General features: G+C 44.5%; 1 long non-coding RNA gene across 1 annotated transcript in view; it reads right to left on the bottom strand.

Moving 5' to 3' along the window:
• The window catches only part of LOC142776950 (uncharacterized), a 62,566-nt gene that overhangs the window by 21,404 nt on the left and 26,698 nt on the right, over window positions 1-14,464 (bottom strand). Inside the window, exon 2 of the long non-coding RNA XR_012887881.1 lies at window positions 5,300-5,395. This is a non-coding gene — a long non-coding RNA (uncharacterized LOC142776950). The remainder of the gene's footprint in view (window positions 1-5,299; window positions 5,396-14,464) is intronic.

Raw genomic sequence — 14,464 nt, 5'->3', positions numbered from 1 at the left:
ATCTCATATTGCCTCTGCAGCGCACACTTTTCTGTTTCAAGTTTTGTTAGTTTATCTGTTTGTTTTTCTTTGTTTGTTTGTTTGTTTGTTTGTTTCTCAATCTAGAGTGTTGGCTCGAAAATGTTATTTGGTTATTACGGGGTCATCCCTTTAATTTACAGCTGTGCACTTCAGCTGCATTCTCAATGATGAGTTCATCTACCACGACCCGAGATGGCTCAATGAAAGATGCTAACTTTCCATATTCACGCTTTTTTGTACTTGGCCGTTAAAGTACGGAGTTTATTTCTTTTTCAATTTTCTTTTTCTTTCATTCCATTGTGGCGGATGTGGGCTTGCTTCCTCAAGCTCCTCTCGTCTCCCCATTTTCGTTATACTTTGTCCTCTAGCTGTTTTTGAAATAGAACTGTTATGAAGTCATATTCCGCCCGTAGCCACCAGCATAATATCGTTCTTCTTGCGGTTACGTAATCATAAATGCAGAGTGCACAAACACACACACACACACACACACACTCAAAAAATTTGTGAAGATATGATTTGCACAATTACATGACACAAATGATCACACAAAAGAAGTAGGCGTACATATATATCTGAGCAAGAGTTTTTACATGACAAGTGAATGAAGTCGCACTTGTTTTTCTCTGATAATCTGACCATATATAGTGTAGTGTTGCTCTGAGATTCACCCGCACCACCAACGAGCTCAACTCACTGTCCCATAAAGGGCTCCTCAAAATATTCCATAGCATGACTGCACGTTTGAAGACGCTACATATGCGGAGTGCTTCACAAAAATCATATTTCAAGTCGGTTAATAGCCGGATAAGACAGGCCAAACTAAACAGCGCAGTTGTGATGACCCAAGAGGAGAGCTTTCCTCCGACAACGCGCATGCTCACTCATTGCCTCAGCTGGCGCCCGCAAGCGCAAGGTGCGTTTAACTTAAAGTGTGGCAGTTTGGGCTAGTTGGTATGACATGACGATAGTTAGAGCGCGAAAACAGAATGACGACAAAGAGAGTCCGTCTTGTCTCTTTGTCGCTGTTTTGTTCTCGCGCTACAACTATTGTCGCATCGTGCGTTTAACGGTTCGGCAATGCCTCGCGAATTCGCCAACGTTCATGGATATACTCGCGATATCCGCTTTTCTCAGACCCAAGCGAGCGAAGTAACACTGAAGTGCGAGCGACAATAACTACTAAGTTATTGTCGACGCAAGAGGCTATTTTTCCTTCCCCCATGCCCTGACACACGGAGGAAGGTTCCCTGACACGTTGGACGGGTGGTGCCATCTAGCGGGGCCGAGATGACCCAGGCAAGCATAAACTTGATATTGAAGAAACATGGGAAATTTTACTTCTGGTGTACCAAAATACCTTGCAGCGGTGTAGTTAAGAATAAGTTGTCTTTTTAACGATTCTAGAACACTGGGTCAAAACTAACAAGTCATAACTGTAGTTGCACAAAACGTCACAAGATGTCAACAACATCGTTTGGTAACACGGTATTATTACATCTCTTTGCGTACGCTGGAGAAATGTAGAGGCTAATAACCTCTCCTATGAATTCAGCACAACGGTGATTGAATCTTACATAAATTAAATATAGCTGAAACGGTGTCCCCTTTTAGTTGTTTGCGCAAACGTAACGGTATATGTTTACACATGTTACGTAAATGCCTACGTATGGGAAGCTAAAACTTTGTTTAAACAATCATGCATTCTGTTAACACGGTAAACGCAATCCGGCACTCCTGTAACACGGCAGCGTTAAAGAGTATACGTACAAACTAGAAACCCCTCATCAAAGTTCACAATTGCTGCTCGAGTGACACATGACTTCTCACAAGACAGCGGAATTGCGTGAGCAACGCCAACCATGCAATTTACAAACCCCTGAGCGTAGATTTTGCCATAACGGTTCAGGTTGTTTACATCCTTAAGAGGCAGTGCTTGCTCGATCGATACCCATATATTTCATTTTGTTTCATAACATTTTCTTAAATCATTTCGTTTCTTGACTATGTGACATTTCTTGCACGCATGATACGATGCGCTTATAGACGGGTGAAAAAAAAAGTGGAAGTTAGTTGAAAGTTTTGGCATGTCCGTTTGGCATGTCTAGTTTTCATAGTTGTATTCGCGGGATCAATTTCCGGCCGCGGCGGCCACATTTTCGGAGGAGGAGGAAAAACTTGAGGCCCGTGTGCTCTGATTAAGGGCACGTCAAAAAACTGCAGGTAGTCGGAATTTCCAGAGCCCTCCACTACGGCGTCTCTCATAATCATATCGTGGTTTTGAAACGTTATACCCAACAATCAATACATTTCTCTCGTATGCATCAAGCATGATGAACGAACCCGCCCAGCAAAAAGATTTATTGGTTAGAATTAACCACGAGTACAGCCACACGTGCACTATTTGCTTGTTTGCATGCTTTTGCTCATTCATTTGTTTTGCGATTGGAATAAACATGTTGAGAGTAAAACTACCAAAAACGTTATACCCAAAAAGCCTAAGTGCGCTCTGCGAAAGTATCCGTATTCATCAGAGGCATAAAAAGTGAAAATATAAGCAGTGTGCACCACGCGTAGGATAGTGAACATAACGAAGGCATTAAGCTAACAAATGTTACGCGAGACACTAGACCGCACTGGTAGAGAATTGTCACTGCATTCTGAACGATTCGTACTCATTTTCGCTCTTGCGATGCGTGTCAACGTGCAGCTTTCGCGCCAACAACGACGAGAACAATCGTACCAACCGCAATAGGAAATGTACAACGTACAGCCCCGCGCTGTTAGCGTGTTTCATATGTGCAGTCGTTTCCGGTCGTAAACAAAGCTACAGGCGCAATTAGACCGAGCGAACAAATGTGAAACACACGTATACCTGATGCAGAAGACGCGACACGATGCTCATTGCATTGCTTGCCGGTCTCTGTGTGGTGTACAAGCTATATGCGGGCATCGGTATTCTGCGAACGTGATGCTCCAGATTCACCGAGGTACAACGGCAAAGTAGTCGCCATATATCTTTCCGCTGCTGCGGCCATTAGTGTAAATGCGGAAGGAGTATCCCAAATAAAAACGCACGAACTGCCCAATGTTTTTTTTTTGTCAACGAAAACAGCGGAACCGTGTGTCGAGCCCTTACACGTGTCAAGCGCGCACACCCGCTATGACTGCTCGCCGAGGAAGACATGCCGATGCCATTCGCGCTGCCAACTGTTTTGCTTCTGCATGCTTCTATTTCCCGCTCTCTTTCTCTCTCATTATCTAAAAGCGACCTGCCCGAACGACGGTCGTATTGCAACGACCATTTGTGTCGCCCAATCCCAGAAGCCACCCCCTCATTTCACCCTCCCCACAAAAAAAAGAGAATAAAATAGATACCGGTCCGGAGCGGCACATTGGAGCATTTTCTCAACCAGAAGTCATTACCTTGCACTCGCTATTTTTACAACGTTCTGCCATACACGGGGTTTAATATTTGAGGGCGTGTTTCCGGAGCCTCGGCGTTTCTAATTAACAAAATGCGGGTGGTCGCCTGCGTACGGCCGCCCAAACGGGGCCTAAGCCCGTAGCTATAGTTCCGCATAGGGCCGCGGCTTCAACGCCATCTACTGAATAATGGCCGCAAGCCCTGCCGCTGGCCACGTACGGCCTCTGGAGTTCCTGCCTGCCCTGTGTCAACCAAATTACCTTGCCTTTACATACGTTTTCTATTATTTTACTTCTTCTGATTGTGTGCTTATTTCTTTCGCCCCATGAATTATTGAAGATACCTCTACCGTACAACGGAACCTCGGTGACCCACAGCCGATCGACAGGGCATCCAGCTGGAGTTGTGCCTGATACGAGCCCTCCTATATATTTGTCAAGCGCCAGAAGAAACATATCAGATACTATGAAGAACTGTACATCGTTATTTTTGGAGAACTGTGACACTTGATGAAACCCACAAAATGCCTGATGAAGAATGTTTCTCGTTTTCTGGGCTCTGCCAGTCTTATAAAAGATTGACCTAATGAGATAATAGGCGCTGGTTTTAACAAAAAACTGTAGTCACAAGGTTGCTCATATGTTTTAGGTGTTGCTTCAGAAGGTCGGAATTACTACGCGACACGCCAAGCGTGGGGACGTGCTTGATGTTTTACATGATGTACAGCAAGACAAATCATTATACGCATACGCAAATCTAGACAGACTCCACAGCCTGCCATCAATGCTGCCTACAAGGAGAGCGATTCCCGTCTCCAAAAGAACTCGACAACCCGGACATAGCAGTTTTGGGGGTCATGTCAACCATGGTCCTTCGTAACCCAACTGAAAACCTTCGCTCGTTTTCAGAGTATACAAGCGTACAGTCGAAAAGCTGAATACGAGAAGAAATTGCGCTAATAAAAAAATACCCCACAAAGAAGGAACACTTAAACAGGTCGAGTGCACGCAGGTTGTGCTCGGCCTGTTTAAGTGTTCCTTCTTTGTGGGGTCTTTTCTTTATTAGTGCAATTTTTTTCTGTATAGAATGAACCAACTAGCCCTTCAAGGCATCTTGAATACGAGATTTCATAATTGCTGGAGATGCCGCGACGTTAGGTGACTTTAGAAACAAATGCATTTCGCCCTGCGCAGCGTAGTAAGCGACATCTCAACATTTGTTTTTTTTTTACACAGAATGGGACCAGAGAACAACAATTAAAACAAAAAGGATGTTCAGCTTTCACCAGGAAGTTTGTGAAATTAAGCATAATAAAAATACCACAGTTGTATGCACCTCCATCATCAGTCTTTTAACAAGTTACGAAAATACAGTACGGAATAATGATATTATCGTACCGCTCCTCTATACCCGCTAGTTTTGCCATTCACAGTTGCAGTGTTAGTGCGTCCCGCGAATGACAAGTTCCTTTATAACAATGCGTTGGCTGAGGGCAACAATGAGGCGAGACAACCGTATACAGCAATTTCTGAAAAGGCGGTTATTGTGTTGATGTGCCTTCCCTGGAATGAGGAGCGGCAAAGTTGTTCTTAAGTACACATGCGCAAGTGCGCGAAAGGCGTAATTACCAAGGAAGGAAGAGATAAGGGGGAGGGCGCGCGAGCCCTGTCAGCACAAATGTGTACAGAAGGACGAGCCCTCCACATTTGGAGGTGGTCATTGTGGGCAGCGCACTGGCACACGAACACCTGAGATCAAGTTTTTTGCAACTCAGAACTCACTCAACTGTAAAAAAGTATATTTATAATGTTTCAACTACCTCTACAGAAAAGATAGCCTTCTGTGCCTTACCATGGAGTGAAGTCATCTTCGGTGAAGCCGCGCACGCCACGGTTTTCTCGCCTTGGTCGCCAGCATTGTGCAGGAGGCCACCTTTGAAGTGGCGCTCTATAACGACAAAACATTCCATCCTGTTTTGATTTGGTCACACTTGACATTTTATTTTCATCGAAAGCTACCCCAGCCAAGGCGGGGACCAGCAACATATTGTCAACATAACAATCAAACGCTTAACGTGTTCACGTGGATTCTCGTTTTCTTTCATTGAAATTGAATAGCATTGCCTGTTCTATCTCGCCGGCTGCTCTGAAATAATAAGCGTTAATTGTAGTAGTGCTACAGTTAAGTCTAATTCTCATAGCCAAAACTAAACACTGCGGATGGGTACGATATTTACACAGTTTTTTTTTTTGAACTACAAAGACTGGCCCTACTCTTCTTGCAATAAAAGATTTGCTAGTGTACAGTGATGATAATCACAAATATAGTGTTCGTCCTAATCCTATAGACTTCTCCAAAACCTCTGATCTTGTACATAACGCATTGTTTGGATAGTCGCGATTGCGTAGCATAAGAGGCATAGTTAATTTTTAAAGACATCAATAATGAAAAGGAGAATATTTCTCCTCTCACAAAGAGCCCTCGAGACCATAGGCTATGGTCTTGAGGATGCTCCAAACTAACTCGTACCCTAATCTCGCTTTTTGCGCTGTCTATTCGCGAGTGACTTTAGCTCACAGTGCCCTAACTGCGGGTGGTCGTGCTATCTAGAGCAGAGGTTCAGGCGGTGCCCCTCGTTACGTGCGGACAATGACCACACAGAACAAAAATAGAGCTCGGCTCTCAAAGATCAGAGTGCCATCGTAATCATCAAGTTTGAAATGTCCAGAGAACCTGCGATATAGTGGTTAGGCCGGGTCTGACTGTTCTCACATGGGAGCACCCCGCGGTGTCACCCTAGGCGGTGGCACTTCTCAGGATGCTTTCAATAAATTTTATTCGTACCATACCGTATCACCAACATCTATTTTAGATTGTAGTGATCGCTGGTAAATGCTCAGATGATACAGTTAAATGTGGCGTCCTCAGGGGATCATTTATGAAAGTGTTCTGTCTAAGCTTCACATTAACTAGATCATGTACACTGAATACTATACTAAATGTATGATCAATGCAGACTACACTAGTTTATTTTCTTCTGGAAATTCGGGTACAGACTAACAATAAAACTAAAGTGTTAGTCTTCCAACCTCAATACAACAGTATTGAGATTGATATAATTAATGTAAACGATGCAGAACCACTGCTGCTACTATTAATTAGGGCAGTGTAGATGACTTTAGCAAAAAACGCATAACATATGATTACAGAATGCTGTATTTTAGGCAAATGCCTTTATTTTGTTGTTCGTGCGCTTATTGCCCCACTTTGACATGTGAGCATAAATTACAGGTTAAGAAGGCCTTGGATAATCTTTGTATAGTGCCTATAATTGCCTATTTCGACGTTTGGGCCAAAATGCCTGCAAGAGCCTACAGATGTCTGTTTTCATATTTGGCGCGAATATGAACACTACTTAGCCTCAAGTTTCGCTTTCTAAGGCAGATTGAGGCCGTTATTCATGTTACGTGGAAACATGAAGCATTCAGACGTCAGTGAGGTTAAGCTTAGTTTCCTAGTTCAATCAACTCCAGCAAGACAGTCGCTAGCAGCAGTGAAGTGGGACGCAGCGGTCAGAGTACGCTTCCGCGCTGACATGGCGAGGGCGGTTGACGAATGCCAAACAGCGGAGATCCTTAGGAGAAAGGAGAGCGAAAAGAAAAAGAAGAAAGAGACATTTGATGTGCGTGGCTTTTGTTTCGTTTGTAATTTACATTTTGAAGTGTTCACTACCATTGAAGAGATTGGGGCTGTGTGTTTGACCCGGTCAGTACGAGGCAGCCCTCATTTTTGTTCTTTAGTATAGCTATTTTCACCTGCTCTATCTCTTCAATCCAAGAGAAAAAAAAACACTGAGGAATGGGTTGATTCGACAGTGGACACTTCTTCACACAACACACTACAGAATAAATGGAGCGACCATGTTTTGCAAGCCGTGCTCGACAAAGGACATTTGCACGGCTATCGGTTGAAATGTTGGCCCTTTTATCAACCTAATAACATTTCTCGTTTCCCTGTCATCATATATAGAGGCCCCACACGTCTTCCTTCGGAGTCTTTTCCAATTGCTTAACAATTTATAGAGTTTATATTTAGGATGTTTCAGGACTAAAACATTACCTTGCCTGCCTATTTCTGGTGCCTAAAACGCGATTAAAGATCTGGCCTCTAATGATGACCCCATAGACCAACTTATTGCAATGACCACTTTAAAATTTAAAACGACTGCTATTGCATTAGATATTTCTTACGACTGCCCTGAATGCATCAACATGCTTCCTTACAAAGCCCAACTTTCTGAAATTATAAAAAACGGACTTCTCGCTTGGGTAGCAATCTCCAATGAAACGTTTCTCACGCTGTTACAAAAGTGTGTCGTTCATGAAGTATATCTGATGTGACGTACCCATTTCACACCAGTTATACTATTGCGATCGTGATTATATATAGACACCCTCGACGGGTTTTTGCCGTAGGCGTCATATTCAGTATAAAGTCTAAATGGTCGAGATTTCCCAGGTATCGTACGTTCTAACCGCAGGTAAAAGCGTGCGAGCCAGCATGACAAACACGGCTCAAGCAGCGATCTAACTATTCCACTCATCTCCGTCGCTCGGTGGGCGCATGCGATAACATCCTCCATGCAAAACTTACAGCTGGCAGGGACCGAACGTGAGCCCACGAATAACTCGTCCGATGTTCTACCAACTGAGCTACAGCGGTGGTCACTTCCCGACCCGTTTATTGCGGTATATATGCGCATTCAAATCTGGGAGGATATAGTCAGCACCGCTTGCCGCCACAACGACGATTGTGAAACACTTTTTGTGCCTATTGGCATGATGAAGCAAGTGACCTTATTACGAACTGGCAGCTGACCAATAATCCCTCGCATCCTTTCTGAATGCATGAATTCTACCAGAACGATACCCTCACTATGAATGAAGGAGAGAAGTGGAAGTTTGAAGACTGGTTACCGACCTCTGATAATTCCCCTTCTTTGCCTTCTTTCGTCCATTCATAGCGTTCATACCCTTCTTTCTTCTGTTAGTTCTAATTAATGTTCTTTCTCGGTCTATGTATTTCTTTCTCCTTCTTTCTTTTTCTCTTTCTACTTCTCGCATGACCTTTCTTTTTTTGTATCTCTTTGTATTTCTCTCTCATTTTTTTATTATTTTCTCCTCTCTTTCCCTTCCTATCATACTTCCTTTTCTGTCGCTCTATTTATTTTTCTCTCAGTGTTATGCTATTCTACGCTATAATTATCTCCCCTTCTCACCATCACGTCCCTTTCACATCTCGTTGGTATACTATACAACAAAAGCATATGCTATGCTCTGCTAGAGTACCTAGATGGCCGAGAGGTTACGACGCTCGCCTTCATATTGTCGATACGCGGGTACAAATCTCGCCTCAAGAATTTTTCTCTTTCTCTCTATCTTTCTGTACTCGTTCTCTCTCTCATCAGAGTTATTGTATTCCACACCGGGCGAACCGGCGCACGTGTTCTGGGAATGAAGACGGCCGATGAAGATTGTGATAGTTTTCTGGTGACTCCGCATGGCCGGCAGAAAAGTATGACCATTCCATTGTTAAAAAGACACAGTTTCATAGCCAGGGTGAAGCAGTCAATGCTATACAGTGAACTCTCACATGATCTAACGCCGGTTTAACGAATATTGCCCGATTTCGATCGTACGGCGTTCTTTAACGCGCACTAGCGTCACACAGTACGCTGGCCTTTTGCACCACTTCGCCTCCATCGAAATGCGGCCGCCGCAGCCGAAATAGACACCACGACTTTTGGGGCAGCAGCCTAGCAGCTTAACCACTGCATGCGGTGGACATAGCAAACAAAACTGCCGTTCTTTACATGGCTAGAGTCAAATAACATGTCAGCGTCAGAGCGCAGTTCCTGCGGAAGTGAGAAAAATACACTCATCTCCACGAAATGAATAATGACTAGTGGGCGAAGCTAGGGGTCCATAACGTCTGCCTTAAAGTAGCCGACTAGTATAAAAGGTTAGTACTTGTATGTGTCTTATATTGTTTCCTCACATATATAATTGTTGTTCATCTATTGAAACCCTTCTTTAATATTCACATACACACATGTTCCAACTATGCAATTATTTTCTAAACTCTATGACAGCGGACAGTAAGTAAGCTTCGACGACAAAGCTAGTGTCTAAGGTCCATAATGTGCACGTTGAGAGAGAGAGGTTTATTATGAGGGAGAAGCTGAGACGTCCACCTGAATCAATTTTGTGACCTGCAACTCGTTAGGTAAAGGAACGGGGTTGACTGATATGTAGGGTTTAACGTCCCAAAACCACCTTATGATTATGACAGACGTTGAAGTGGAGGGCTTTAGAAATTTCGACCACCTGGGGTTCTTTAACGTGCGCCCAAATCTGAGCACACGGGCCTACAGCATTTTCGCCTTCATCGAAAATGCAGCTGCCACAGCTGGGATTTGATCCCGTGACCTGCGGGTCAGCAGCCAAGTACCTTAGGCACTAGACCACCGTGGCGGGTCAAAACAAGGGGGTGGTAAAGGGTGAGGGGCCATCAGCGATGTACAAGAACCAGTTCGGATATCTACCAGGACCTCCAGCGTCCGCGACGGCCACGTCCAAGAAGCAGACGGAAGCTGACTGTGACAGCACGCACACTGATACATACTCACTGACAGGTGAGGGACCATCAGCGATGTACAAGAACCAGTTCGGATATTTACCAGGACCTCCAGCGTCCGCAACGGCCACGTCCAAGAAGCGGACGGGAGCTGACTGTGACAGCACGCTCACTGATGCATGCTCACTGACAGGTGAGGGGCCATCAGCGATGTACAAGGACCAGTTAGGATATCTACCAGGTCCTCCGGCGTCCATGATGGCCACGACCAGGAAACGAACGGGACCCGACTGCGACAGCGAGGACACTGATGTCTACTCACTGACAAGTGAGAGGCCATCTGACAATGACTTTGAAGTCGTAACGAGCCGAGAGACAAAGAGACGTAACACCAGGGCCCCTTTATTCCCGAATACACCGAATGATTGAGCTCCGCGAAGGCCAGACGCCAACACCATCATTTTCGTTCCTACTGAGCCCAACGGCAACATGAAGCGCATCAACAGGCAATCTGTTTCAGCGCGGCTCGAGCGACTGGTGCCAGATGAAATCATCGAAATCAGAGTGAAACCACGTAAGAATGTCATGGCGATTGATGTTTCGGATGCTGCCGCACTGAACGTTCTAGCGGCAACGTTACAGAGGCGGGTGGTATCAACGTCCACTCCTATACATACCGATGAGCTGCAACTTCATCACCGGTGTGATCTACGACGTTGACACTGCAATTCCCAACTCGGGCTTGAGTGGCCTGGTCAAGCCAGCTAATGAAACTAGTCTCATCATCAATGTGGCTCGTTTTGGTACCTCACGCTGTGTGAAAATAGATTTTAGAGGCAACTCTCTACCTTCGCACGTAAAAGTGGGCCACTTCCGACACTCCAGACCGTTTGTGCCGAAGCCGCTGCAACGTCTCAACTGCATGAAACTCGGTCACGTGAGAAGCGTATGCGAAGGCAAGCGAATATGTTCTCGCTGTGCTGAAATCCATGCCGCGGTCACTTGTAAAGCCATTGTTCTTAAGTGTCTGAATTGCAATGAACCCCACAAAGCTTCCTGAAAATATTACTCAAAAATAAAAAAAGAAACAGCTGTATTGAGGCAAATGGCGAGAGACCATACATCGCATCGCTCGCATCGGCGTCGAAGTTCCTCAGAAAAATTCAATGCATCTGCATCCGCAGCGCCCACTCGACGACCTGCTTCACGATTTCTTTCTACACCTGGATTATACTCGGCTGTTATGAATCAGAACACTGTGAAAAGCATGGTTTCTGCAGACTCACCTTGGCCTACATTGCCAAAGCCACAGTCACATAGATCACCAATGGTCGATACCAACAAGACCCCCATATACACAACTGACACAGTTTGGCCTCCGCTGCCAAAGTTGCAGCGCCATGCTGATTCACAGCACACCTTGGCATTGACAGAAGACAGACCTATTCTAATAGTTTTTCACTCACTGCTCAACACACTTCAAGTGTTCGTCGGCAGGCTGAAATCACCCCACACAGAGGCCGTAAAAGAGGTAATGTAAGTTCGGCGCCCAGTGCTTGAAAGCCTTCAATAGGCATCATGAACCGATGCCCTACGGTGGAGCGTATTATGCCTGAAGTCCTGCGTCCACTACTATCGAACGCAGCAGTCTAGTTTAAGCTAATTTGTTTTGTTTTCTTCTTTGTATCTCTCTCTTTTCATCTTTCAATCCCCTTCCCGTGGTGTAGTATACAAACCGGACGCTCACCTGGTTGACCTTCCTGTCTTTCCTTCTTCTACCTCCTCCTTCTTGTATGCGTATTCGCTCTTTTTGTTTTTGTTTATCTGAGGACTGTATTGCAGGCGCGTATCTAGAAGTTTTTTTCGGGGTGGGGGGGGGGGGGGCACCACTTTGATTTCGGGAGGGGCACCCACTTAAAATGGCCATTTTTGGCTCTCTATGCCATGGCAAAAAAATTGGCGGGGGGGGGGGGGCACGTGCCCGGTGTGACACCCTCTGGCTACGCCGCTGCTGTATTGTATTCTTTATTTTTATGTTTTATTTTTGCGTGAGTCTGCACAAACACCGTATGGTTGTTCCTGGGCACGTAAAATAAGGTATTATCGTTATCATTATAAATATTATTATCGGTTTATTATTTTCGTCATTATTCTTGTTGTTGTTGTTGTTGTCGTCGTCGTCGTCGTCGTCGTCGTCGTCGCCGTCGTCGTCGTTGTCATCGTCGTCGATGTGTTTGTTGTTGTAGCAGCATGTGCGGGAGAAAAAAGTATGACAACCGCCAATACAAGTCGAGCAGTGCACTCTAGGTTTACGGTACCGACACACTAACTATGCAAAAACGGCTGGTCTTAGGCGAAAAACAAGTGGCAGTTTAGCTTTAGTTTTTCCTTCCTGAAGACCATTATTTTTACTTTTCAAAATTCAAAATAGGTATTGCAATTGCCATCCTAAATTCTCTTGTTTTTTTACTCCAAGAAGCTGATTACTTCTAAATAATGAAAGGGCCGACTGGAATACGTGAGGAACATCATTTTTTCCAACAATTGATCTGTGCACTGGGGATTTGATATGTGGGGTTTAGCGTCATAAAATCACCATATGATTATGAGAGACGCCGTAGTGGAGAGCTCCGGAAATTTGGACCACCTGGGGTTCTTTAACCTGCAGCCAAATCTGAGCACATGGGCCTACAGCATTTTCGCCTCCACCGAAAATGCAGCCGCCGCAGCCGGTATTCGATCCTGCGACCTGCGGGTCAGCAGCCGAGTATACCTTAGCCACAAGACAACCACGGCAAGGCAACGTGCACCAGGGTTTTATTCTATACTGTTTTCTTAACTTCTAATCAGCCATTGTTTTGCAGTTATGCTTAACCAGTTCAAAAAAGTTCTGTTCGACGAAAGTTTGGAGCATGCCATAATTATTTTATGATTATTCAGGTTGTCATTCATTTGTTCTGTTGCCAAGTGATACTCTACGACCGACACCAGCACTATACTTTTTTTTTTTTCAGGAGCCATTTTACGTTCACTACACTGCATGAATTGTAGTATGCAATTTCATTCTTTCTCTTTCTTTTTTTAATATGCAACCACAATGACGCGCAGATGCGTGTCACTAACAAGAATGCCAACACTACGTATGTGTGCACGCACTTCGCCGCACTATCAACGCAAAGATGGGCGGGACCATAGAGGTGGACACTTCAACATATAGCCATTTAGTGCTGAAACTACCACTCATAATCATAGTGAGAGGACAAGGCCATTAACGTGCAAAATGAAAAATAACGTCGAACAACAACAACTTTTCATAATTTCAGTCATATAAGCTCATCAGTCTGGTAATACCGCATGACCAATGTTAGTCTCACAATCGTCTCAGTAAATGCGTAGCCTCACGAGGATGGCCATGCATGCTTATATATCGCAGCAGAAGAAAAAAACACACGATGTTCGTAACTGAGAGAATACACATACTTTGTAGCAAATAAACCACTATACTGTGTTTTCGTGAGCGCTAAGACATAAGCCACCAAAGCCTTTATATACAAAGGACGTATTGTCAGGACATTATCAGCTCCAAGCATTGTAAGCTCCAACTATCATACGTCAATGTTAATCATGCTTCAAATCTATGTGGCACGCCCTCACAATGTGGCACGGTGCCCCTGCGGCATGTTAGAAGTGAGGAAGCACCCGTTATCTTCGGATATAAGGCACGGCCTACCTGCAGTTTATTCCTGACAGCGCAGTCTTGGTACTACGCAACAAGCGTTGTTGTTCATAATACAGTGACCCTGATATCGGAGAACGTCCTTTCTGTGGAAGTTACAACGGACATTTTGGTTTCGATTTACGGTTACATCACCTGCAAACCCGCGTTGACGTGTTCCAGCAATTATTGAGCGTCTCTTCACATGTAAAAAAAGCTTGATAGTGCTCGGGTTTTTGTTGCAGTTCTGAAAACTGCGAAGTTTGTTAGCTCTGTGAGTATGCCTGATTTCTTGTTTTTTTTTGTATAAAACATTCTTGTATATTTGTTTTCGTTTTTTTTCATGCGATCAATTTGTGACTTATCGTGGACGCATATGGCGAAATGCAACTGAATCACCGAAGGTATCGATGCTGCAGGTAACACCTCCATTGAATGCATCTCTCATCCAGAGGTACAACGGAGGTATTCGCTGAATTTGGCGTCAGGTCTTTTTCTACGTCCTGCAGATTTTTCACCATCTTACTTGGCGTTAATACTGCTTCAAAAAGCTCCAATTCATAAATTTATAAGTTAAGCAGCTTAGCGGATACGTGCGGCTTATAGGTGACTGATTGATATGTGGGGTTTCACGTACCGAAACCACCATATGATTATGAGAGACG

This window comes from Rhipicephalus microplus, chromosome X (assembly GCF_043290135.1).
Source record: "Rhipicephalus microplus isolate Deutch F79 chromosome X, USDA_Rmic, whole genome shotgun sequence".
Classification (NCBI taxonomy): Eukaryota; Metazoa; Arthropoda; class Arachnida; order Ixodida; family Ixodidae; genus Rhipicephalus; species Rhipicephalus microplus.
This window is presented reverse-complemented; position numbering and strand designations above follow the sequence as displayed.